The sequence below is a fragment of the Triticum aestivum genome, chromosome 3D (assembly GCF_018294505.1).
Source record: "Triticum aestivum cultivar Chinese Spring chromosome 3D, IWGSC CS RefSeq v2.1, whole genome shotgun sequence".
Lineage (NCBI taxonomy): Eukaryota > Viridiplantae > Streptophyta > Magnoliopsida > Poales > Poaceae > Triticum > Triticum aestivum.
In genome coordinates this window covers 264140341-264164711 of record NC_057802.1, presented here as the reverse complement: position 1 = coordinate 264164711, position 24371 = coordinate 264140341, and positions in this window count along the sequence as shown.

The window sequence follows — 24371 nt, the reverse complement described above, 5'->3', positions numbered from 1 at the left end:
GTTGTAAGTAAATAAAAGTGTGATGGTCATCATTATTAGAGCATTGTCCCAGTGAGGAAAGGATGATGGAGACTATGATTCCCCCACAAGTCGGGATGAGACTCCTGACGAAAATAAAATATAAAATAAAATAAAATAAACAGGCCAAAAAAAGAGAAGGCCAAAAAAACAAAAAAAGAGAGAAGGGGCAATGCTACTATCCTTTTACCACACTTGTGCTTCAAGGTAGCACCATGATCTTCATGATAGAAAGTCTCCTATGTTGTCACTTTCATATACTATTGGGAATCTTTCATTATAGAACTTGGCTTGTATGTTCCAATGATGGGGTCTTAAAATGTCCTAGGTCTTCGTGAGCAAGCGAGTTGGATGCACACCCACTTAGTTTCTTTTTGAGCTTTCATACACTTATAGCTCTAGTGTATCTGTTGCATGGCAATCCCTACTCACTCACATTGATATTTATTGATGGGCAACTTCATAGCCTGTTGTACGCCTAGTTGATGTGAGACTATCTTCTCCCTTTTTGTCTTCTCCACAACCACCATTCTATTCCACCTATAGTGCTATGTCCATGGCTCACGCTCATGTATTCCGTGAAGATTGAAAAAGTTTGAGAACATCAAAAGTATGAAACAATTGCTTGGCTTGTCATCGGGGTTGTGCATGATTTAAATATTTTGTGTGATGAAATAGAGCATAGCCAGACTATATGATTTTGTAGGGATAGCTTGCTTTGGCCATGTTATTTTGAGAAGACATGATTGCTTTGTTAGTATGCTTGAAGTATTATTGTTTCATGTCAATATTAAAGTTTTGTTTTGAATCTAATGGATCTGAATATTCTTGCCACAATAAAGAAGATTACATTGATAAATATGTTAGGTAGCATTCCACATCAAAAATTCTGTTTTTATCATTTACCTACTCGAGGACGAGCAGGAATTAAGCTTGGGGATGCTGATACGTCTCCAATGTATATATAATTTTTTATTGTTCCATGCTATTATATTTTCAATCTTGGATGTTTTATATTCATTTATATGCTATTTTATATGATTTTTGGGACTAACCTATTAACCTAGAGCCTAGTGCCAGTTTCTGTTTTTTCCTTGTTTTTGAGTTTTACAGAAAAGGAATACCAAAGGGAGTCCAATTGACGTGCCAATTTTTGATGATTTTTTATGGACCAAAAGAAGCCCCCGGAGTAAAAGAGTTGGGCTAGAAGAGTCCCGGGCTGTCCATGAGGGTGGGGGCGCGCACTCCCCCCCCCCCCCGGGCGCGCTGCCCATCTCATGGACGGCTCGGGCACCTCCCTGACTTGTTCCCGACTCCAAAAATTCCTATAAATACTTAAACCTCCAAAACATAACCTAGATCGGGAGTTCCGCCGCCGCAAGCCTCTGTAGCCACCAAAAACCAATCGGGACCCAGTTCCGGCACCCTACCGGAGGGGGGAATCCCTCACCGGTGGCCATCTTCATCATCCCGACGCTCTCCATGACGAGGAAGGAGTAGTTCACCCTCGGGGCTGAGGGTATGTACCAGTAGCTATGTGTGTGATCTCTCTCTCTCTCTCTCTCGTGTTCTTGATATGGCACGATCTTGATGTATCGCGAGCTTTGCTATTATAGTTGGATCTTATGATGTTTCTCCCCCTCTACTCCCTTGTAATGGATTGAGTTTTCCCTTCGAAGTTATCTTATCGGATTGAGTCTTTAAGGATTTGAGAACACTTGATGTATGTCTTGCATGTGCTTATCCGTGGTGACAATGGGATATTCACGTGATCTACTTGATGTATGTTTTGGTGATCAACTTGCGGGTTCAGTGACCTTGTGAACTTATGCATAGGGGTTTGCACACGTTTTCGTCTTGAATCTCCGGTAGAAACTTTGGGGCACTCTTTGAAGTTCTTTGTGTTGGTTGAATAGATGGATCTGAGATTATCTGATGCATATCGTATAATCGTACCCACGGATACTTGAGGTGACATTGGAGTATCTAGGTGACATTAGGGTTTTGGTTGATTTGTGTCTTAAGGTGTTATTCTAGTACGAACTCTAAGATAGATCGAACGGAAAGAATAGCTTCGTGCTATTTTACTACGGACTCTTAAATAGATCGATCAGAAAGGATAACTTTGAGGTGGTTTCGTACCCTACAATAATCTCTTCGTTTGTTCTCCGCTATTAGTGACTTTGGAGTGACTCTTTGTTGCATGTTGAGGGATAGTTATATGATCCAATTATGTTATTATTGTTGAGAGAACTTGCACTAGTGAAAGTATGAACCCTAGGCCTTGTTTCCTAGCATTGCAATACCGTTTACGCTCACTTTTACCACTTTCTACCTTGATGTTTTTATATTTTCAGATTACAAAAACCTATATCTACCATCCATATTGCACTTGTATCACCATATCTTCGCCGAACTAGTGCACCTATACAATTTACCATTGTATTGGGTGTGTTGGGGACACAAGAGACTCTTTGTTATTTGGTTGCAGGGTTGTTTGAGAGAGACCATCTTCATCCTACGCCTTCCACAGATTGATAAACCTTAGGTCATCAACTTGAGGGAAATTTGCTACTGTCCTACAAACCTCTGCACTTGGAGGCCCAACAACATCTACAAAAAGAAGGTTGCGTGGTAGACATCAGACCCCAAGGCGCAAAAGCTTTGAGGTGCTCGCTCCTTGGGCGGCCGCGGGGGAGGGCACTCCACCATGCGCTCCCCAGGCATCCACCTTCAGCCCTGTGGGTGTCAGGGAAGGCGCCCCGCCTGCGGATGCAGCTGCTGTCCTCTGGATCCCCTGGCAGCCCGAAAGAGGAAGGAGCTCGGGAGCCGCCATAGTCATGCCCCAAGGACCCTGAAGAAGAGGAAGTGGATCGTTGTGGATGAGTAAGTACCTTGCCTTCCTCTTGATTGTTGCATACTGCATCACTACCTGACTCTTGCACCTCAGGACCCCTTCCAATGAGGGAACGAGCGCATCCCGAGTGCCACCTCCGGAGGGCACTGGTCCCGCCGTGCTCAGGCCTCATGAGTCGCGCGGTTGTGCACAAGGAGGCGCCCGCACCCGAACCAAGCCCGTCCCTGAGGGGTCTCGGGAATGCATTCCCGACATCTTTCTTTCGGGGCGGTCTCCAGGGTGTGGGGGTCATGCCAAGGGCTCCCCCACTGATCCTTGCTAGAAGCTGGGCAACCTGCGGGACGGCGCCATCCCCAAGCAGCGGGGTGAATCCGCGTCGGGCCCCATCTCAGGCTAGAGGAGCGGGCGAAGGAGTTCCAGCCCCCGGGCCCCTGCCTGAGGTGGGCGAGTCCTCAGACACCTCCCCAGCTGATCAGGACACGAAGGAGAGCCCATGCCTGGCGCTGGAGCTCGTATGCGGGCGCAGCACCGTCAGGCACGCTGGGCCGCCTCGGGGTGGAGCTTGGTGACATTGACGCCCGCCTCGAGGTGAAGCGCCTACACCTGGCACGTGAATGGCGCCAGCTGGAGGTCGCCATCAACTTCGGCCGCCTACAGCACGAGCATGCTTGTGCGGAGGCGGAGGCGTCCCTGGCTGCGGTGAGGCAGGCTCGCGACGTCGCCCTGGAGGAGGCCCGAGCTGCGGACCCTTGGCGCGAAGTGGCCGAGGGGCGTGAGAAGGAGCTCCAAGCTTTGAATGCCATCCTCGAGCGACAAGTCCAGGCGTGCATAGCTGCACTCGCTGCCCCAGCGGACGGGCCGCCCACAATTGAGGCGAGGCCCCACATGCTCGAGGACACGCTGGCACTAGAGGCGGTGGAGCAAAGCCTAGAGCGCGAGCGGCTAGAGGTGATGGAGTGCCAAGTGGCTGCTGCCGAGGACGCCCTCGCTTCCCAGGAGGCGAAGATCCAGAGGGAGGCTAACAAGAATGTGGCTGGGATCCACAGAACCCTTGCCGAGGAATACCGGCGGAAGCTGGAGCTCTAGGAGGCTCGCTTCTACACGCGGTGCGACAAGCTGCAGGGCGAGGCCGATGGCCTCAAGGACAAGCTAGTTGCGGCGGAGCGGTGCAAGAAAGCCGCTGGGGAGGCTCGGGCCACTACTGAGGCCGAGCTTCCCTTCCTTTACAAGCAGGTAGAAGGTGTTTCCTCCCTCATGGAGAAAGCTTCAGATGAGGCGAGCCGAGCCCGGATGCTGCAGCGCGAGCGCTCCCAAATGTTCCAGGCCCTTGGGCTTAGGGCCAACCAGGCCTTGAGCAGTATTTGCGAGGAGAACGTCTCCAGCCCGCTCGTTGCCGATGATGCCCGTTACCTTAGCTTCTTCACCAAAGTCGTGGCATGCCTTGAAGGCAGGGCTGGGAAGGCGCGTCGGATCATTGAGGAGAGGAGCCATGACCTTCTTGTGTGTGCCTTCTCGCGTGTCTTCAGCCACCTTCTTCGCTTCGATCCGGACTTCGACTTCGAGGCCGCAATAGCCCCCGTACCCGGAGCGATCCAAGGCACCCTGGCGGGCTGGGTGGAGGATCATGTGGACGACCTGATCGCGGAGCTCGCCCCTACCGAGGACATGGGCGCGCCTATGGTCGAGGAACGCGGGACTGACGATGACGACGACGGTAGTAGCGATGGTGACAACGGGTCTTCCTAGGCTTGTTTTTTTGATTTCCTGTCAAGACTTTGGATGTGACCCTGCGGGGATGCGAAAGCATTTTCTGGAAGTACCTTCTTTATGATGTATCAAGTGATATTGTACTCCCTGATGTCGCCTTCCTTTTGCTTTTCGCGCGCCCGCGGCCCTGAGCTGGGGCGGCCGTTATTGTCACGTCGGGTCGCGGTGTCCGGCCCAGGTCCAGAGGTAGGCACTTGCTGAAGGCCTCGAGCCATACGCACACGCTGGTCTCGCTTGAGAGCGCCGCACGAGGGTCCGGACGCTGAAGTCCTGGAGAGGCGTACGCGCGGGTAGGTCTATGTTGGCTGAGGCCTGGGCCTTGAGGGCATCCTCAGAGCCGCCGGGCTGACCCAACCGTGTGTCGTGCCTAGCCCCCGCTCGTGAGGTGCGACGGAGGGAGCCACGGGCGCCCATGATCTTTCGCAAAGACGGAAATCAAGAGTGGAAGCACCGCGAGAAGAAAAAGCGAGTCCCCCCTTTTTTCAAATAAAGTCGCAAGAACTTTGAATTCACTAGAAGAAATAACAAATTTGGTTACAAGAGAAAGCAAAGAATCCGGCACCTACGCTCCCCTTCTAGTCTTGCAGCCAGCACGGAGCATGGTGCTTCCACTAGGCGTGGGCATAGTCGTTGATTGACCGTGTCGTCCGCCAGCGGGGGGCATGGGGCTTCCACTTGGGCGTGGGTGGGATCCCCCGTGAGGCTCTAGGGCAGCGCTCAGGAGACTCTGGGGCGTGTACAACCCCACTCATTATTACGTGAGAGTGTCACGGGTGGAGATTGCAGCGGGGGGAAGGGCATTTAACGGCGTGGTCTGGGCCCTGGCGTGAACCTGTTTGTGGCCTTCGGGGTGTCGCTCTTCGGCTTCGCCAACCGCCGCCCCTGCCGGCGGGTCACGATGGCCACAAAGTGGCTCGTCGCGCTGCCTCCCCCGGTGGGCCGCCTACCCCACCCAAAGCTCGGGGGAGCGTTCCTGGGTCGAGGGGAGTACCCCACTGGCCTCCTTTCCGCCATTCAGCCCACCGGGCTCTCCCCAGTGGGGCGAGCAAACGCAGCAAGAGCACGCCCGTGCCTTCGGCGAGGGTCGTGGCATGGGCGGGGGGCACAGGCGCTCTGTACCCTAACAGGCGACGTCGAGCAGCTCAGTGACCCGGTCGAGCAAAATGGCACGGTCACCGTTGGCGGGGCGATAGCGCAATAATCGCGCGCCGCAAGGAGCACGCCCTGCGCGCCCGTTAGCCCCCGCGTGGCACAGAGGGACGACGCCGTGGCGACGCTGGCAGAAGGCGCGGCGGCACACCTGCTGCGCCACGCGGGGGCGTCGGTGACGAATCCTACCGTGGGCGATGGCGCGATGAGGAAAGCGGGGCTCGAAGGGAGACGCCACGGCTATATGGTGCCGTCTGATCGGGGCGCGCGACCCACCGCTCGACGCGGGCTCGGCTGGCCCTCACCATGGGTGTGGCAAGGCGAGGATGGAGCGTGGCTGATGAGGAGGCTGGGCTTCGACACTCCCCCTACCTGGCGCACCAAATGTCGGATTCAGGGCTCCGCAGACCCAAGAAAGGTTCGAACTCTAGGGCGTGTGCGAAGATCTCAACCTCTCAAGCTCAAAGCCTGTCACCCCATAGCCTAGCCTAGCCAGATTCGCGTGGACAATGAAGAAGTTGAACACGGCAGTTTACCCAGGTTCGGGCCACCTTGCGGTGTAAAACCCTACTATGCTTTGTGGTGGATTGGGCTCATGAGGGGTTGAGGATGAACTAGTACAGAGGATGAACAGCCTCGTGAGGGCTGCTCTGGTGAAGGTTGAAAGGGTTGGATTGGGTGCGGATCCCTCTCTATGGTGGTGGCTAGGCTATATTTATAGTGGCATTGGTCCTCTTCCCCGAAAACTTAGGAGGGAAGGGATCCCACAACGGCCAATTTGAAAGGAGACAAGTAATACATCTAATCCTGACGAAAGGTGGTCTTCGCCTGCAAAGCTTCTGGTCGTGACGCAGCGATGGGCTCGGTGATGACCTCCTCCTTGCCAAGCCTGTGGTCCTGATCTTGTTGCACTGGAATGGAAACCCTTGGGAGATTCCTCGGGAACCCACACCTGTCCTTGCCTCCTTAGCACCAAAGAGGAAACAGACTCCTCTGGGCCCGCTGGCGCCCGCCTGGCCTTGGTCGTCATGGCTCACGTCATCGTAGCCTCGTGAGGCTGGGTACCTGCATAGAAATCTCCGCTTCTCGGCAGGTCGCCTGGGGAGGTCGCACCCTAGGGAGGTCTTGGTGTCGTCCGCCTCGTGAGGCTTGGCCCCTCGTGAGGGTCTTGTCTTGGTGGTCTTGGAGATGGGTCGTACCAGGTCGTCGAGGGAGCCACGCCGTGGGCCGCAGGCAGGCAAGTCTGGGTACCCTTGTTCCCAGAACGCCGACAGTGTGGGCGACACTGTAGACATGGTGTGGTGTCAAGAGCACAACGAATGGATGGTGGCCGAGGGCCCCAACTCATAGAGCGCATAATTTGGCATGACAGCGCGTGGTCACCGCGTGAGTGTAGTTGCCACGCATTCTAGGCGGCCCAGGCATGTCTGGTGGGTTGGGAACTCCCCCGGAAGATGTTAGGAGCAAGGAGACAACTGGGGTGGCCCAAGAGGTGGCTGAACTAAGCACAAATCCTAATTAGCAGCAAGGTGTTTGGTCAGTGGTATGGGCAATGCACAAGTCCAATGGGCTTGGATTTTGGCTGAGGATGATTGTCCACTAAGGTGATCACTGTGACAAAGGTTCGGCTCAATTGGAGGGATAAATAGCACTTGCTTTGCAATGTGCCAATCTGGATAGAAAATGAAAATGGAATATGCACTCAGATGGATGACTGGATTGAACTGAAATTTGGTGGAGGATAATCATTTGGGCATAGGAAGGCACTGTATAAATTTCATACCATTTGCACAAATATAAATGGAACTTCCTTCACAATACTCTTCACTGGACAAAAACTTGGGAAAATTGTTGAGAACAATTGGTTAAATCAAATGAGCTCAAATTTGGTGGAGGGAAGTTATATAGGTAGGATCATGTCATGGTAAAATTTTGGCAATTATGGAGCAATATGAAATATAGTTGCTTCACAAACTGAAAATATGACTAGAAGCAAAGATTGGATGATGTGCTCACATGGATTGTTGGATGGAGCTTAGATTTTGTGGAGAGTGGTTATTTGACCATATGGGAGATGTGGAAAAAGTTCAACTCATTTGAACTAGCCTAGTTGGTAGTTCCTTCACAAAGCATCTCTGTTGAAAGAAACTTTGGAAATTTGCCAAGGAAGATTGACTAGGCATATGTAGCTGAAATTTGGCATGTGGCAATGATTTGGATATGAAAGAGTGCTCAAAAAGTTCGTGGGCAATCAAGAAAAGATAAATAGCACTTTCTTCACGAAGTGCTATTATGGACAGAATAGGAAAATGAATATTCCTAAATTATCTTTGAACTAGGAAAGGAAGGGTTTTGATATATTTGTGGAAGATATGATCCAAAAAAATTATGATAATTTCATGGGAATTTTGGGAATGACAGAAATATAGGTTGCTTCACAACCTAGGGCAAACAGGGTTATTCCTTTAATAGAAAAAGGAATATTCCCAAGAAATAAATTTTGGGATAGGGCTAGAATGGAAATGACATGGTCTTGGGAATGATTTGAGAGTGATGAACAAGTTGGGAGAGGAATGAAAGATGATCTTCCCAGGTTTCAAGACCACAAAGACACAGAAAAGGAACTGCAAAGCAAAATCCAAAGAAATTCAAAAGAAAAAGAACGGACCAAATATCAGGGTGTCACACACACAAACAACGCTATTCTAATGCTAGGATCAAAATGATATCTACCATTCTTAAGAAGTTGCTCCCCACTACTCCCTATTCTCTCACCATGCACACTGTCCACATCAGCGATGTGCCACATCATTATTCAGTTTCCAAAAACAGCCAATCAATCAGTATCCACCTTAGCCATGCAGCCACATCAATGAAACTCCACCCATCTCATGTGTTTGGTTCCATTTTGCTTTGAGGGTTGCCCGCATCTTCCTCTGCACTCTGCTGCTGCCATAATTGCTGCGTACTAGCACACGCGCACCAGTACATTGCCTCCTAATTAACAGTACGATTCACCCTTTCCTCTCCTCATAGCACTAGGCACACATGAAGGCCACCAGCGAGGCAGGTGACCACTTGGCTGCCTATTTGTTTCTTTTCATATTCTCCAAACGTATGCCACAATCTTGGGTGAGGAAAGCGAGCAGCAGGCCACCTATTTATTCTCAGGTACCACCATCTGCTTCTTCTTGATTCATATTTCCATTCACTTCACGACTCTTAAAATTCTTGGTTTAATGGACAAGGCAATTTTCTCATCCCACAGATCTCTCGCTTCAATCCAATTCGTGCTACTCTTCTTCATTTCCACTCCCATGAATCTTATTTCGTTTTCATATTTTATTGCATTCCACGATTCACTTTACTATTTTGGTTAAGTTTAGCTTCTTGCCATCTAACACATTATGCTTTCACATCGTCTTGATTTTGCAACAGAAATTCATGTATGCTGCTGCAGTTCACACGCAAGAGATCACAACTGGTGGGTATGAAGCTCCAGAGTTGAGGCATATAATCTATGTAATTGTGTTCTGCTTTTGCTCTCTCCTATTTTACTGCCGTACGTGCCGGCTAAATTGAGGCAATTGCCCTCTTTTGTGATTTAGAGTAGTTCATTTTATTTCATAGATGTATCTTTCGATTTGACTATTTCAACATGTTTTCCATATATTTCTCTGCCGTTCCTAGCAAGAGGCAGATGGTTCCCTAAAAAAGCAAGAAGCAGATGGCGACCCGTTCCCAAAGCACGAAAGAAAAGAAGCGTATCCCACCTTTTTACTCCATGCAAATTAAATTTACAAGATGGATTAACTTTATCCCAATTTACGACTCCATTTAAGAGAGGTGTTAGAGAAACTAGGGTTTGGAACAATGCTCGATACCCTTGGTGGGTACGGCTGTCATATATTTATAAGAGGGAACCGTACAAATACCAGTTATGTTACAACACGTATATCTAATATATACTTAGTCTAACACCCTCCCTCAATCTTAACTATGTCCTGAAACACTCAGAAGGTTAAGGTTGCGACAACATCCTTCAAAAGAAGGCAAGGGCAAGGGTTTAGTGAAAATATCAGCAAGCTGATCCTTCGAAGAAACAAACTTAATCTGAAGGAGCTTCTGAGCAACACGTTCCCTCACAAAATGATAGTCAACTTCGATGTGCTTCGTTCGGGCATGAAATACTGGATTGGATGAAAGGTATGTTGCACCGATGTTATCACACCAAAGAACAGGCGGCTGAGTTGGGGAGACCTTCAACTCTTGAAGCAATGACTGCACCCACATGATCTCAGCTGTGGCATTAGCAACAGCTTTGTACTCAGCTTCGGTACTACTCCGAGACACCGTAGCTTGCTTGCGAGCTTGCCAGGCGATCAAGTTAGGCCCAAAGAACACATCATGTCCCCCCGTGGATCGCCGATCATCAGGACAACCAGCCCAGTCGGCATCAGAAAATGCTGAGATCATTCCAGAACGCGCAGGCTAAAGATGGAGACCATATGAACCAGTGTGACGAACATAGCGCAAGATGTGCTTAACAGCTGATCAGTGAGAATCACGTGGTGCATGAAGATACTGGCACACACGGTTAACTGCAAATGATATGTCTGGTCGAGTAATGAGCAAGTACTGCAGTCCACCCACAATGCTGCGGTACTCTGTGGCATCCTCAGGAGCAAGCAAGTCACCAGCAAGAGCTGTCAGTTTGTCTGTAGCAGACATGGGAGTCGTAGCAGACTTGCACTGCAACATACCGGCACGACGCAGGAGATCCTGAGAGTACTTCTTCTGAGTAAGAGTCAAGCCACCATCAGAATGAAGAACCTCTAGGCCCAGAAAATAATGCAGTCTCCCAAGATCCTTAACAGCAAACTCAGCACCAAGAGAGGACACAAGCCGATCTGTAGCAGAAGCAGACGAACTGACAAGGATGATGTCATCAACATATACCAGAATGTACATAGTCACCTCAGGTCGCTGTAGAATAAACAGAGACGTGTCTGCTGTAGAAGGAACAAACCCATGCGCACGAAGAGCAGCGCCAAGACGGGCATGCCACGCACGCGGGGCCTGCTTCAAACCGTAGAGAGCTTTGACAAGGCGACATAAATGATGTGGCTGAGCAGGGTCAACAAAACCTGGTGGCTGACGCATATAAACCTCTTATTCCAGAACTCCATGGAGAAAGGCATTCTGAACATCAAGCTGTCGAAGCGACCATCCGCGAGTAACAGCCAAAGAGAGAAGAACACGAATAGTAGTTGGTTTAATAACAGGACTGAATGTGTCTTCATAATCAATGCCATACCGTTGTTTGAACCCCTTGGCAACCAGGCATGCCTTGTACCTCTCAATGGAGCCATCAGCATGTTTCTTCACCTTGAATACCCATTTAGAGTCAATGATATTAACACCAGATGGAGGTGGAACAAGACGCCAAATGTTGTTTCTTTGAAGGGCATGAATCTCCTGCTCCATCGCAGCACGCCAATGCGGGATGCCAAGCGCCGCTCGAAAATGTCGTGGTTCAGTCGTAGGGTCAGCCTCAGCATGTGCCACACAGGCCGCAAGCCACGCGACAGTGCCGTCAGTGCGCTTCTTCGGTTGGAAGATGCCACTTTTGCTGCGAGTATGGGGACGCAGGACGACAGGCGGAGGTGGCGCTGGAGCTGCCATACCAGAGGAGCCACTATCCATCAGCGGCGAGGAGGACGCACCGGCGGGCGAGTCAACAGGCGCATCCGGTGGCACGGTCAGGGTCGGCGAAGACAGACCGGGCGTGATCGGCGTCGACGGACCAGGCGACGAAGACTCGGTGACCTGCGAGGCCTCCGGCTCAGGGGAGAGCGCCGCGGGTCCAGCCGGCCCGGCCGACAGCTCCGCAGGTTCGGCCGGCCCAGGCGACAGCGAGGCCGCTGGCCCCGGCGACTTGGTCACCCCGTCGGATCCTCGTGCATGGGGCATGCACGCGTGATCGACGTCGGGGTCAAGCGGGGTAGTGGCGGGGGCAGCCTCGTCGAGCGCCTCATCCGGCGTAGCAGCAACTGGCGCAGTTGTGGCCATATCATCATCCAGAAGCTCAAGTCGAGCGCCTCGTCCAGTCCCTGCACCATGGTTAGGCAACAACAGAGGAGAATATGCAGCATCCACAAATTGATCAGGCAAAACTGGAAAAGAGTGCAACTCAGTGACGGGAGTATCGGTGGGTGATGTGAGCGTGGAAAACGGGAAGACAGTCTCATCGAACACAACATCACGAGAAATGTAAACACGATTTGACGGGATGTGAAGACACTTGTAACCTTTGTGGAGAGGACTGTACCCAAGAAACACACATTGTTTAGATCGATACTCAAGTTTATGCTTATTGTACGGACGAAGATGCGGCCAACACGCACAGCCGAACACTTTGAGGAGGGAGTAATCTGGAGTTTCATTAAGCAACACTTCGAGTGGAGACTTCATGTGAAGGCGTCGTGTGGGAATCCTGTTTATCAAAAAACAGGCAGTAACAAAAGCATCGCTCCAGAACCGAAACGGGACAGAGGCATGTGCAAGAAGTGTCAGGCCAGTTTCAACTATGTGACGGTGTTTGCGCTCAGCTGCACCGTTCTGCTGATGTGTATGAGGACAAGACACATGGTGTGAGATGCCAAGCTTCTGAAAGAAGGTGTTAAGATTACGATACTCACCCCCCCCCCAGTCTGACTGAACATGGATAATTTTGTGCTTAAGCAATCGTTCAACATGTGCTTGAAATTGCATAAAGACATGAAACACATCAGATTTGCGCTTAATAAGATAAATCCAAGTAAAGCGACTGAAAGCATCGATGAAACTGACATAATAGTTGTGACCACTAACAGAAGTTTGGGCATAGCCCCACACGTCTGAAAACACAAGTTCAAGAGGAGCCGTGACAACACGACTTGATACAGAAAAAGGCAACTGATGACTCTTGCCTTGTTGACAAGCATCACACACTAGAAACTCCTTATTACTCGACTCAACAGGAAGATGATGGCGATGAAGCACATGGCGCACAATGGGAGTAGCGGGGTGGCCAAGGCGAGAGTGCCACTGCGACGACGACACCCGAACACCACTGAAAACTTGAGAGACTCGTGGCACATCAAGTGCGTATAAGCCGTCGCGAGCTCGACCACTAAGAAGAACGTCCCTCGTGTCCCGGTCCTTAACAAAAAAATGGAAAGGGTGAAACTCAACAAACACATTGTTGTCACGAGTTAATTTAGGAACCGAGAGTAAACTACGTGTGACTGAGGGAACACGAAGGACATCAAGCAGATGCAAGGTTTTAGTGGTACGTGAAAGAAGAGATGCCTGACCAACATGTGAGATGGGCATACCTGATCCATTGGCCGTGCGGACCTGATCGTGACCGGTGTAGGGCTGGCGAGTGGCCAGCTTGTCAAGCTGACTCGTCAAATGGTCCGTAGCGCCCATATCCATGTACCAGGCAGGATCCACCGAGTATGAAGGAGTGAACCCGGGATCCGGTGTAGCGAGAGCAGCTTGCTTCTCATTGCCCTTCCCATTGTTCCCAATGCCAAGAAAATCTCGTTTAAAGCGACGATGGCAGCGAGACGCCAAGTGCCCCTCGATGCCGCAGAGTTGACACTCAACCCCACCACCACATGCCTCGCAGTGGAGCCGCTTGCGGCCAGCCGTCGGAGATGGAGCGGGCGGACGGGGCTGGTTGCCTGAGGTCGGCGGCGCCTTCTGCTTGGCACCGCGGGCGCCCCCGCGGAGAGCAGCGTTCGCAGAAGGGCCCTGCGTGTAGACGCCAACGGAGCGGCGAGCAGCGAGCCTCTGTTCGGTGTTGAGAAGGCGTGCATAGAGATCGCGAGGCGGCATCGGTGTGTCACGTCCATTAATGTTTTCAACGAGAGAATCATAGTCCTCATCAAGCCCATTGAGAATGAACGAAGTAAACTCCTCATCACGAAGAGGCTTCCCAATAGACGATAGTGTATCAGCCAAACTTTTGACCTTGTTGAAGAAGGCCGTGACGGAGAGGTCATTTTTCTTGACCTCACCCAGCTGGTTACGAATGGCAGAGGAACGGGCCAGCGACTGCGAGGAAAAGCTGGAGTCGAGCGTGGCCCATGCATCCCTCGACGTCGCGGCAAAGACCACCATGCCGGCCACGGAGGGTGTGAGCGAGGACTGAATGGCACCCAGAATAGCTTGATCCTGAGCGATCCACCGACGATGAGCAGGGTTGGACACCATGACGGAGCCACCAGCGGCCGAGGGCACCGGAACCATGGCCGGGGGACACGGCAGCGTACCATCGACATACCCCTCAAGGTAGTGACTACGCATCAGCGGCAACACCTGAGCGCGCCACAGGAGGTAGTTGTCAGCAGAGAGCTTCACCGTCACCAGGTGAGCGAAGTGGAAAGGTCCTGGTTCAGCCGCCGATGCGGAGAGCTGCGAGTCGTACGTCGGAGGAGCACTGTACGGAATCAGCGCATCGGCCGACGGAGACGGACGGTAGTGTTGGTGATGACCGTAGGGCGCCGTAGGAGGTACGACGTAGGGCTGCAGCGACGCGACGTGCGACACGTAGGGCTGCAGGGGCGGCGTGACGTACGGCGCAGGAGCGGCGTAGGGCGCGCCATACGACGCCTTGTAGGGCACCGCGGAGGACGGAGCATACTGCGCCGGCGACGGCGCGACGTATGGCGCGGGATACGGCCCCCCGTAGGGCACCTGGACGGGGGCACCATGGGAGCCTGAAGCCGGCGGCATATCACGAGACGGAGTCCCGCCGTAGGGCAGCGACGCAGAGGTGTTGTAGAAGTGCTGCGGCAGAGACACATCACGGGAGATCAATCCATCACGGGGCTGCACACAGGAGATCAATCCATCACGGGGCTGCTGTGCAGAGGCGCCGTAGGAGTTCGGCGCCAGAGATGCATCATGGGCGAGCGATGGATGCATCGCGGGCGATCGGGGCGCTGGTGGACGCGAGCCCGATGCAGCCGGACGGGCCCAGGCGGGCGGCGTGGAGGCCATGAAAGGTGATTCCGTCGCCAGGGTTGACGGAGGCGGCACGGCGGCGGCAGAAGAGGCGGAAGCACGGCGCGGATCGAACGCGTCGTCTGATACCATGTTAGAGAAACTAGGGTTTGGAACAATGCTCGATACCCTTGGTGGGTACGGCTGTCATATATTTATAAGAGGGAACCGTACAAATACCAGTTATGTTACAACACGTATATCTAATATATACTTAGTCTAACAAGAGGTTACCTTTTGGTCAGTGTCAATTCTGATTTAATATTTCTGGCTTATTAATTAAAAAATAACAACGTTTTTTGCAGGTAATAAAAATATCCACATCCATGATATTTATACCATTCGGGAGTATGTTTCTATATAAAAGCATTCTAGCTTAGAAATTTATGCTATCGTGTGTTAGCTACATAGATGTTTGGTATTTACTAATTTTGACTATTTGTAACATTTAGTCAAATGTTACCATGATTTTGTAATCTACTTAGTTTTACTTGATACAAAACTGGTGCATTTTCACCCTTTATGCGGTAAACTCTCAAATTAATAGACATGATTGATTGTGGAAAAGCACAGGGTACTTAGCAAGAGATTCTAATTTTTGCTGTTATTATCCATTACTCAATGTTTGCTTTTATTTTTATTTCTCCAATTCAATAGCGATGGAACTACCCGCAGCAACGCGTGGGGTATTATCTAGTTATCATAAGTTTATATAGAGCCTACGCATGTTCCTGGATATTGAGAAGCTACCTAGACCACCCACCCCGTTCCCCACTTCCCTCTCATCCCACGACCTCCTTGCCTGACCACCACCTACCACTCCACCTCCCATGCACAATCCACCCCCACCAGCCCCTGCCAAGCGCCACCGTCTGACCTCCGCTGCCCACCGGATTTGACAAGCGACGCCGCCCTTGGCCATGGAGAGGGGTTGCGGTCTTCCCAGGGGCGCCGCCACGACCTTCCGAAATGGGCCACCACGACCTGCCCAGCTCCGCCCGGCACACCGGCTGCCCCATGACCTCCTTCTTAGCCCTCCACTATGGCCGCCGGTGGCCTTCCATCCGCACTGGAGCTGCCTCCGCCTGGATCTGGCCCGGCGCCGCCCCACGCCTGGGTCTGGCCGTCGCGTCGCCTTCGTTCCCTGATCCAGCCGTCGTGCTGCCTCCTTCCACAGGATCCAGCCGCCACGACACCTCCTACCTCTGGATCCGCCCGCGGGACCGCTCCCGCCGCCGTCGCCAGTGAGCCCTGCCGCCTACCTCCCACAGCTGGCCCGTCCCACGCGCCGGATCCCAGCATCGCGGCCAGGATCCCCACGCGCCGGATCCCAGCATCGCGGCCAGGATCCCCACGCGCCGGATCCCGCTGTCGTGCTGGGCTCCATCTCCAACCCACCGCTGATATGGTCTGGCTCTTCCCCTCCCGCTAGCCACCCTGCCTTTTCCATGCCCCCACCGCGAGCGCGCCGCCCGCTGTGAGCCTCCACCGTAGGCATCCCCCTGGCCGTCCTCCCTAGTTCATGCCAGTGAGCATGAGTGGTGAGCAAAGGAAAAGTTCCCTGGATGTCTCTTGGAGCTTCAAAATTATGTGCAGTTCACCGTGATGCATTTTCTTTTTTTTTATGTGCAATTGGATGCATAATTATCACTATATGCATTTGTATTTCCTGACAGGTTTCTACATGTATTTCGTGGTGATTGATAGAGATTCATTCTTTGTTTATATATAAGTTCAAATTTGAATAAAATTGCGGTTCGATGTTTATTGAAAGCCACTTCGGTAAAAGTCCGAGATTCCCATGTGCGGAAAATGCTGGTAGGAAAAATGCCCACAAACAATGTGAAAAATGTTGTTTCAATATCCACTGTGTTCAAGATTTACATTCTGTTGTTGATGAATCAGTGTTTTCAATTGATTTATCTTATACTGTGTGGTTTGAAGCTCAAGTTCTCAAGATCGTGAAATTCAAAAAATTATACCTGAGAAAAGTTCGCTAAAACCTTTCTTTGTGTTGTGTGTCAAAAAAATTATTTGCTCATTGGGTTAATGGGTCACCGCCTTGGAAGTTCATACCTTTTGTTCATGAAAAAAACGCCAGTTTCAAACAAGATATAAAATCCAACATATGATACAACAAGATATTGTTGGTTTATTTAATTCATTCTGCACATAAATGATCATTGGAGACATTGACGTATTTGTCTTTTCTTTCTCCCTACGTTCATTTTGAGGTGTTCAAAAATGTGCAGCAGAAGTTCAAGTTAAACTAACGGTGCGATTCAGTGTTTATAAAAGAATCAAAATTTTCCTTTTCCTAAATAAATCAAAACCTATAAGTTCGAATAGAATAACAGAGCATTTGATTTTCTCGTATATAAAAATTAAACAAGGAAGTTCAAATAAAAAAACTTTGATGTTCATAAAAAACAAGATTTTCCCGCGTCTGAAGAAAAACCGAGAAGTTTGAAGTAAAATAATAGAGCGATTTGGTGTTTGTTAGAAAAGTCAAATTTCTCCAGTTTTTAAAGAATAAACAAAAGTAAGTTCAAATTAAAATGATACGGTAGTTGGGTGTTTATATAGCAAGAAGAAAACATGTGTTACCTAGAAAAAAATTAACCGACGGAGTTCAAATTTGATAAATTGAAGAGTTTAAAAAAATGTTATGGGTGTACAAAAAAGTTTCCCTTGGATTTTCCCGTTATTAAAAAAAGAACCAAAAAGTTAAAACAAACAAAATCAATGGATTGAATTTTCTGTCATTAGTTCGTAAAAACGATCGAGCTTTAATTCATCTTTCATTAAAATAACTCAGAAGTTCAAATTTAAATAACGGAGTGGTTCAATGTTATTACAAAACTATGATTTTCCATGTTACTAATGAATAAACCAAGAAGTTCAAAATTAAGAAATAGAGAAGTTAAAAAAGTAGAGCAATATTGATTTTTCTCATTTCTAAAAAACCATAGAGGTTCAAATTTAAATAACAGAGAAGTTCAATGTTTATTCGAAAATCAAGAAGGTGAAATTAAAAAAATAGTGTAGTTCAAAAAGTAAAAGAAATCCCCATTTCTAAAAATAACCTAGAATTTCAAATTTAAATAATGGAGTGGTTCAATGTTTATTACAAAACTAGGACCTACTAATGAATAGCACCAAGAAGTTCAAACATAAAAAAACAGGGCAGTTCAAAATTTATAAAAATGGATTTTCCTCTATACTAAATAATAAAACCATGAATTTCACATTAAAACAATGGAGTAGTTCAATCTATATAAAAACTCAGATTTTCCTTATTGGTAAAAGAATAAACCAAGAAGTTCAATTTAAAATAACAAAATAGTTCATGTTTATATACCAAGAAGAAAATAAGTGCCGCCGAGAAAATGTTTACACTCGAAGTTCAAATTTAATAATGGAGAGTTCGAAGAAAATATTATGTGTGTACAAAAAAAAATCCCAAGGATTTTCCCGCTATTGAAAAAAGATAACCAAAACACTTGAATTTAAAAACTAAGATATCCGCCGTTATTAAAAATCAATTATGAAGTTCAAATTGAAAAAGTAGTCAAATTTGATGCTTGTTTAAAAAGAAAAAACAATTCTTTATTCAAAAAATAAAAAATGTGAAGTTCAAATGAAAATAACACACAAGTTCAAAGTTCATTAAATCCTAGGATTTACATGTTCAAAAACAACAACGCCGCTGACCATTTTTAAAGACATGATGAATTTGAAAAAACTCTCTAAATTACAAAGTTTCTCCTATTCAAACTCTCCCCGACAGGATATCATACGATCTATTCCGTTTAACGGTTTAACATTTAATCTATACCGGTCAAAAATAAGTTTTTACATATTCAAAAAATCTCTTAAACATCACAAATTAGAAAAACTGCTAAACACATAAAGTTGCCCATTTTCGATGGCTTCCTAACGATATATCTTTTGCTCAATGTCAATGAGTGTTTTAGGACTTATGGGTAAAAAACGATAGAGAAGTTCAAAATGAAAACAACCAGTGGTTCAACTACTACAAGGAGTGTGTTTCATATAAGAAAAAGGAATAAAAAGACAAAGTCTAAAAAGACTTTTAATAAAAGTTCACGTGGTCGGTCCAGCAAAGTTAAAAAATTCTTGTAAAGGAGGATCACCGTGTATTTACATGTGCAAAACACATAGAAATGTTTTTTGTGTTAAAAATAATTCTCTCAATCCATTACAAATTTGAAACAAAATGCTCTACATGAAAAAAGTTCGGTCTATCCAAAACTCTCCAAGGGTATATCGTATTCTTATTCCAAAATAAACGGTTCTGTCACAAATTGGTGTATGTTGTTTGAAACAAAAGTTCAACCATATTAGAAAAGGTTGAGTCTTTTGGATATGTTTCTAATGGTATATCATGCGTGCAACTCCGGCGAAACGGCTGAGGAATTACGAACAAAAATATGTGAGAAGTTCAAAGTGAAAACAGCGAGCAACTCAACTGCTACACGGAATGCATTTCAGATGAGAATAAAAGAATAGAAAAATAAAAGCCTAAAAGATTTGTTGCAAGATGTTCGTGTGCTCCTCCCTACACTGTTCAAAAATTACATTGCGATACGTTGTTTTTGCCATTTTTAAACTGCTCTCGAACGACAACGAATTTGTAACAACTGTGTATATGAAAAAGTTGCTCCTATTCATATGCTTTCTAATAGTATATTATATGCTACATTCCAATGAACAGTTTCAAAGTTTCATGTATACCATTAAAAACACATTTTTACGTATTCAGAGAAATCTTTTGAATCGTCATGGGTATGAAAAATTGATCAACACGGGAAAGATGCGTGTTTTTACAGCTTTCCATCGGTATATCATTTGCTCAATTCTGGTAAATGGTTAGGGAGTTATAGGCAAAAAACAACATGTGACAAACAGAGTGAAGTTCAAACAGACATGCCCGAGAAGTTCAACTTCTTCACGCAGCGCATTTTCGAAGACTCTGTTTCTGAAGACTTTTGCTATTTTCAAAATAACTGAAAAACGGCTAGGATTAAGAGAAAACTTTATATATGAAAAAGTTTCACATTTTTTATGGCTTTCTAGCGGTATATTATTTGCCCCATTCCGACAAAGTTTGCGAAAAATACGGCCCAAAAACATTTTTAGCCATTTTCAAAATTGTCAGAAAACCGTAAAAAATTGGGAGAAACATTCTATATATAAAAGTTTTGCACTTGTTCAAGCTTTCCAATGCCATATAATATACCATTTTAAAAAATAACCTGAAAATAGAAAGTCAAGGGAACTTCAATTGTTTTCTAAATTACTTTTAAACCATTGAAAACTGAACAAACTTTCTGAAGTGCATTTTCATAATCTTTCCAATGCCATATCATTTGCATCAATCTGACTAGCCGTTTTGAAATTACGCCAAAAAACGAGCTCGGCTATTCGGTTTGAGAAATTGCACCATTTTTTAAATTGGTCTGTAACCGTATGGAATTCGGGAAAACTTTCTATATGTGGAATGAGCGGATTTGCAGCAGCTTTCCAGCACCGAATTATTTGCCTCATCCTGATAAACGGTTTAGAAATGGGCTCGAAAGTACGTTTCACATTTTTTGCTTGAAGAAAAACGGTTTCTAAAACTGCTCTTAAACTGTGTAGATTTTGACAAAAACTTAACTTAGGTTGTGATCCAGGTGTCCACAACTTTCCAAAGGTATATCGCAAGACCCATTTGGACAATGTCTGCGGAAGTTTAACTTGTCCCTGGGTGAAGTTCAACTACTACTGCTACGACAGGTGGACTAGTTATCAAAGTATTACTCTCATCCCGTGATCAGAATAGTGTTTTATGTGTGTGTGTCTAGAAAGCACATACTTACTTTTAGGAATAAAAATAAACACCTGTTGGGCAGGAGCTGCAACACAACATAGAGCAAAATAATTCGCCTATGGTTTTCAGATTATAAGGTTCAAGAGTAGTTTCAGAATAAATTTCCTTTTCACTGAAACTCTCCAGCAAAAGAAATTCACATGTTCAAACACAAAAGAGTGAGCAAAAGTTAAAATACACACACACACACACACACACACTTGTAGGCACTTCAACCGTGTGTGGAAGAGCTCATAATTCTTTGTTCACAGGAAGGCAAGCAGTGGTGGCCGTGCCCCGGATGTGGTCGTAATGCTACTGGCTGAAATGTTACCAACCTCGGGTGTTGTAGGCCACGCCCCCGACCTAGATGGATGAGATGTTTGCGGATATACTGTGCCAGAGGTGCAACCTCCTTGAACGCTGCCTTCCTCTAAACAAAGAATTATGGCGCTGGCTCGGATGTCGATCTCGCAGGTCGGCAAAAGGAGGCCATGGCTCGGATGGCGCGCGTACGTAGTGCAGTCGGGGTGGCACTAAACGAGGAGGTTGAGGAGGAGGCGCGGTGCTCGGGACATCGACGAACGACAATGGATTGGAGTTAGGAGGAAGGAGAGGGTCATGGATACGGGCGAGATCAAGTGGCTGCGGATGAACAGTGGCGGAAAGAGAAGGAGAAGAACGGAGAGGAAAGATGAGGCAGGCGGGCTGAGGGGAGATCACGGCATGGCCCTTGTTGGCGGCAGGTCATCTCCGGTGGGTGGCGCAGAATTGGGTGGGCGGGTGTCACGCCCAATATGCGATCCTATCCGAGGGGAACTTGAAGGTCCCACCAAGGATAGATCCGCATATTGAAGACACTTATGCAAGGTGGATATCATTACATCGTACCATTACATGATAGCGGAGGATACATACAAAGGCATACAAATGCCACATGAATACATCAAACATCATACATGAGAACAACATCCGATTATGGATCAAACACAAACAGAAACTCAAACGACATCCACCCTGCTAGCCCAGGCTGCCGACCCAGAACCTACCCCTGATTGAAGAAGAAGCAGAAGAAGAACTCCAAACAAGTAAACATCGCTCTCATGTCATGATCATCACATAACCTATACCTCCATATGTTGTTGTAGTATTCTGTGCCACGAGGACTCAGCAATCCCATTACCATGAGTATCAAGACTAGCAAAGTTTAATGGGTATGAAAAGGATAAGTGGTGAGGTTGCAGCAGCACTAAGCATTGTATGGTGGCTAACTTACGAGTACAAGAGTAAGATGAGAAACTACGCAAACGGTCGCAAACTAGTAATGATAAAGAAGTGATCCTGAACTACTTATGTTCAAACTAACCCCACCGCGTTCTCTTCTCGCACTCGAAAAGAGACGGTCACGGTTACACACGCGGTTGGTGTATTTTATTTTGGGTCCGATGTCAAGTTCTCTACAACTGGATATTGAAAAGAAAACTCCCATCTGCCATATAACTGCGGGTACGGCTTTCGTAAGATTAAACCCTGCAGCGGTGTCCCAACTTAGCCCATGACAAGCTCTCACGATCAACGGAGGAAAATCCTCCTCCCGGAACAACCCGATCAAGCTCAGAATCCCGGTTCACAAGACATTTCGACAATGGTAAAAATGTCCAGCAAGACCTCCCGGCGTGCCGACACCCTGATAGTAGCCGCGCATATCTCGTCTCAGGCGACGACCGGATGGGACATCCTACGAGTAAAACCAGACCTCGAGTTGCCCCGTGGTGGCCCCACAGTCTACTCGTTTGGGACCAAAACCATGAGCACTAGCCCTCCTGTATTATGTTGAATAACGAACTAGTTTTAGTTATTATGTTGGGCAAATGGTAAAACCAATGTTGGGTCTTGCTGGAGAAGTTTTATTCGAAGGGAACTGTCAAGCGGGCCCATAAACCCCAACCGTGTTAGGAACACAAAATCAAGGAACATAACACCGGTATGACGGAAACTAGGGCGGCATGAGTGGAACAAAACACCAGTCAAAAGCCCGAGCCTTCCACCCATTACCAAGTATATATGTGCATTAATTAAATAAGAGATATTGTGATATCCCAGAATATCCATGTACCAACATGGCACAACCTGGAACTGCACCTACAACTAGCAACGCTATAAGAGGGGCTGAGCAAAGCGGTAATATAGACAAACAACAGTTTGCTAGGATGGTGGAAAAGGTTAGAGGCTATCATGGCAATTTGGCAGGCTGGATAAACAAGTGGTAGATCGCGCGACATAGCGATAGCATCGAGACAACTAGCAAAGCAAAGATAGTAGTGAGATCCAAGGTGACAGTCATCTTGCGTGAAATCTTGCTAGAAAGAAGATCGAGTCCATGAAGAAGACGAATCAACGTAGCCAAACGAATCCTCACGATCGCAACGAAACAAGAACTATTGAGAAGAAGCACAACCGGAAAGAAGCAAACAACACGGTAAACACACAACACATAACATGTCATGATGCTCATCCAAGTATGGTGCATGACAAGTCTACATGATGCTACTCATGGCAAGAGAGGATGCATACAATAACCCCACATTCAAGAAAGTTTAAATGAGGCCGGAAACAACATATAACAATTTCGGAAAGTCCCCATAAGCAAATTTTGAATTTGGTCCAGATCTGAATAACACATTATGTTGAAGTTGTTAAACAACAAGTTAAGATGCACCATGATGATCTACGCGGTTTTCTAGTCAAGTTACATATAAAGTTCATTTAATTCGGAGCTGCGGCCTAGAAGATATGAGCAAAGCAAGTTAAACTTGGCACTGACGCAAATGCAAGCAAAACACAATCTCAAACACTCAAAAACATGGATGCAACATGACATGATGAAACTAAATGCAATACCAATCAAGTTTTATATAGATCACGCTCAAAACGGAGCAACGGTTCAACACATACACATGAAACAAGTTTAAAGGACAAGTTGTCCAAAACAACGACTATGCATATAGCAAGCATCAAAAGAACATGCTACAAGTACAAGATTGGCACAAACATGATATGCACCTAAATAACAGGTCACATGGTTCAATTATTATTAATGTTCAGGTTGATAGGCATCAATATTAATCCATTATGATCAATGCAACAAGCCACTTTATAACACAAATCATGACTGAAAAACAGGGTATACATGTGAGAAGAAATAACATGTTGACATGTTGGAGGCAAGAAACAATGATGCTACAATGCAATATCATAGCAACCAAAAGCATGGCATTAAAATGCAGGTTATTATGGCAAAACATGATTACTAAGAATCTCCATATAACCTTTAGATCAATGGCATTCATCAAGACAAGTAAGCAAGTCATAACAGATTCTCAGACTTGGTGAAAAACAGACTAAGGCTGAAAACAGATTCATGATGCATACTTTGGGACAACAAAAGTATATGATAAATGAATATTTCATGGCATCAAAGGGCGTGGCAAGCATTTACTAATCTCTCTTAACAAAACATCGTTATATTTTAAGCGATTTGAGGGCAGCAAAAGAACAAGCTACAACAGTTTATAAATGCAAAAAAGGGCATGTATGGAATGAGCATAATAAGATCTTCAAAACATGCTCAATGAACATCTCGAGATT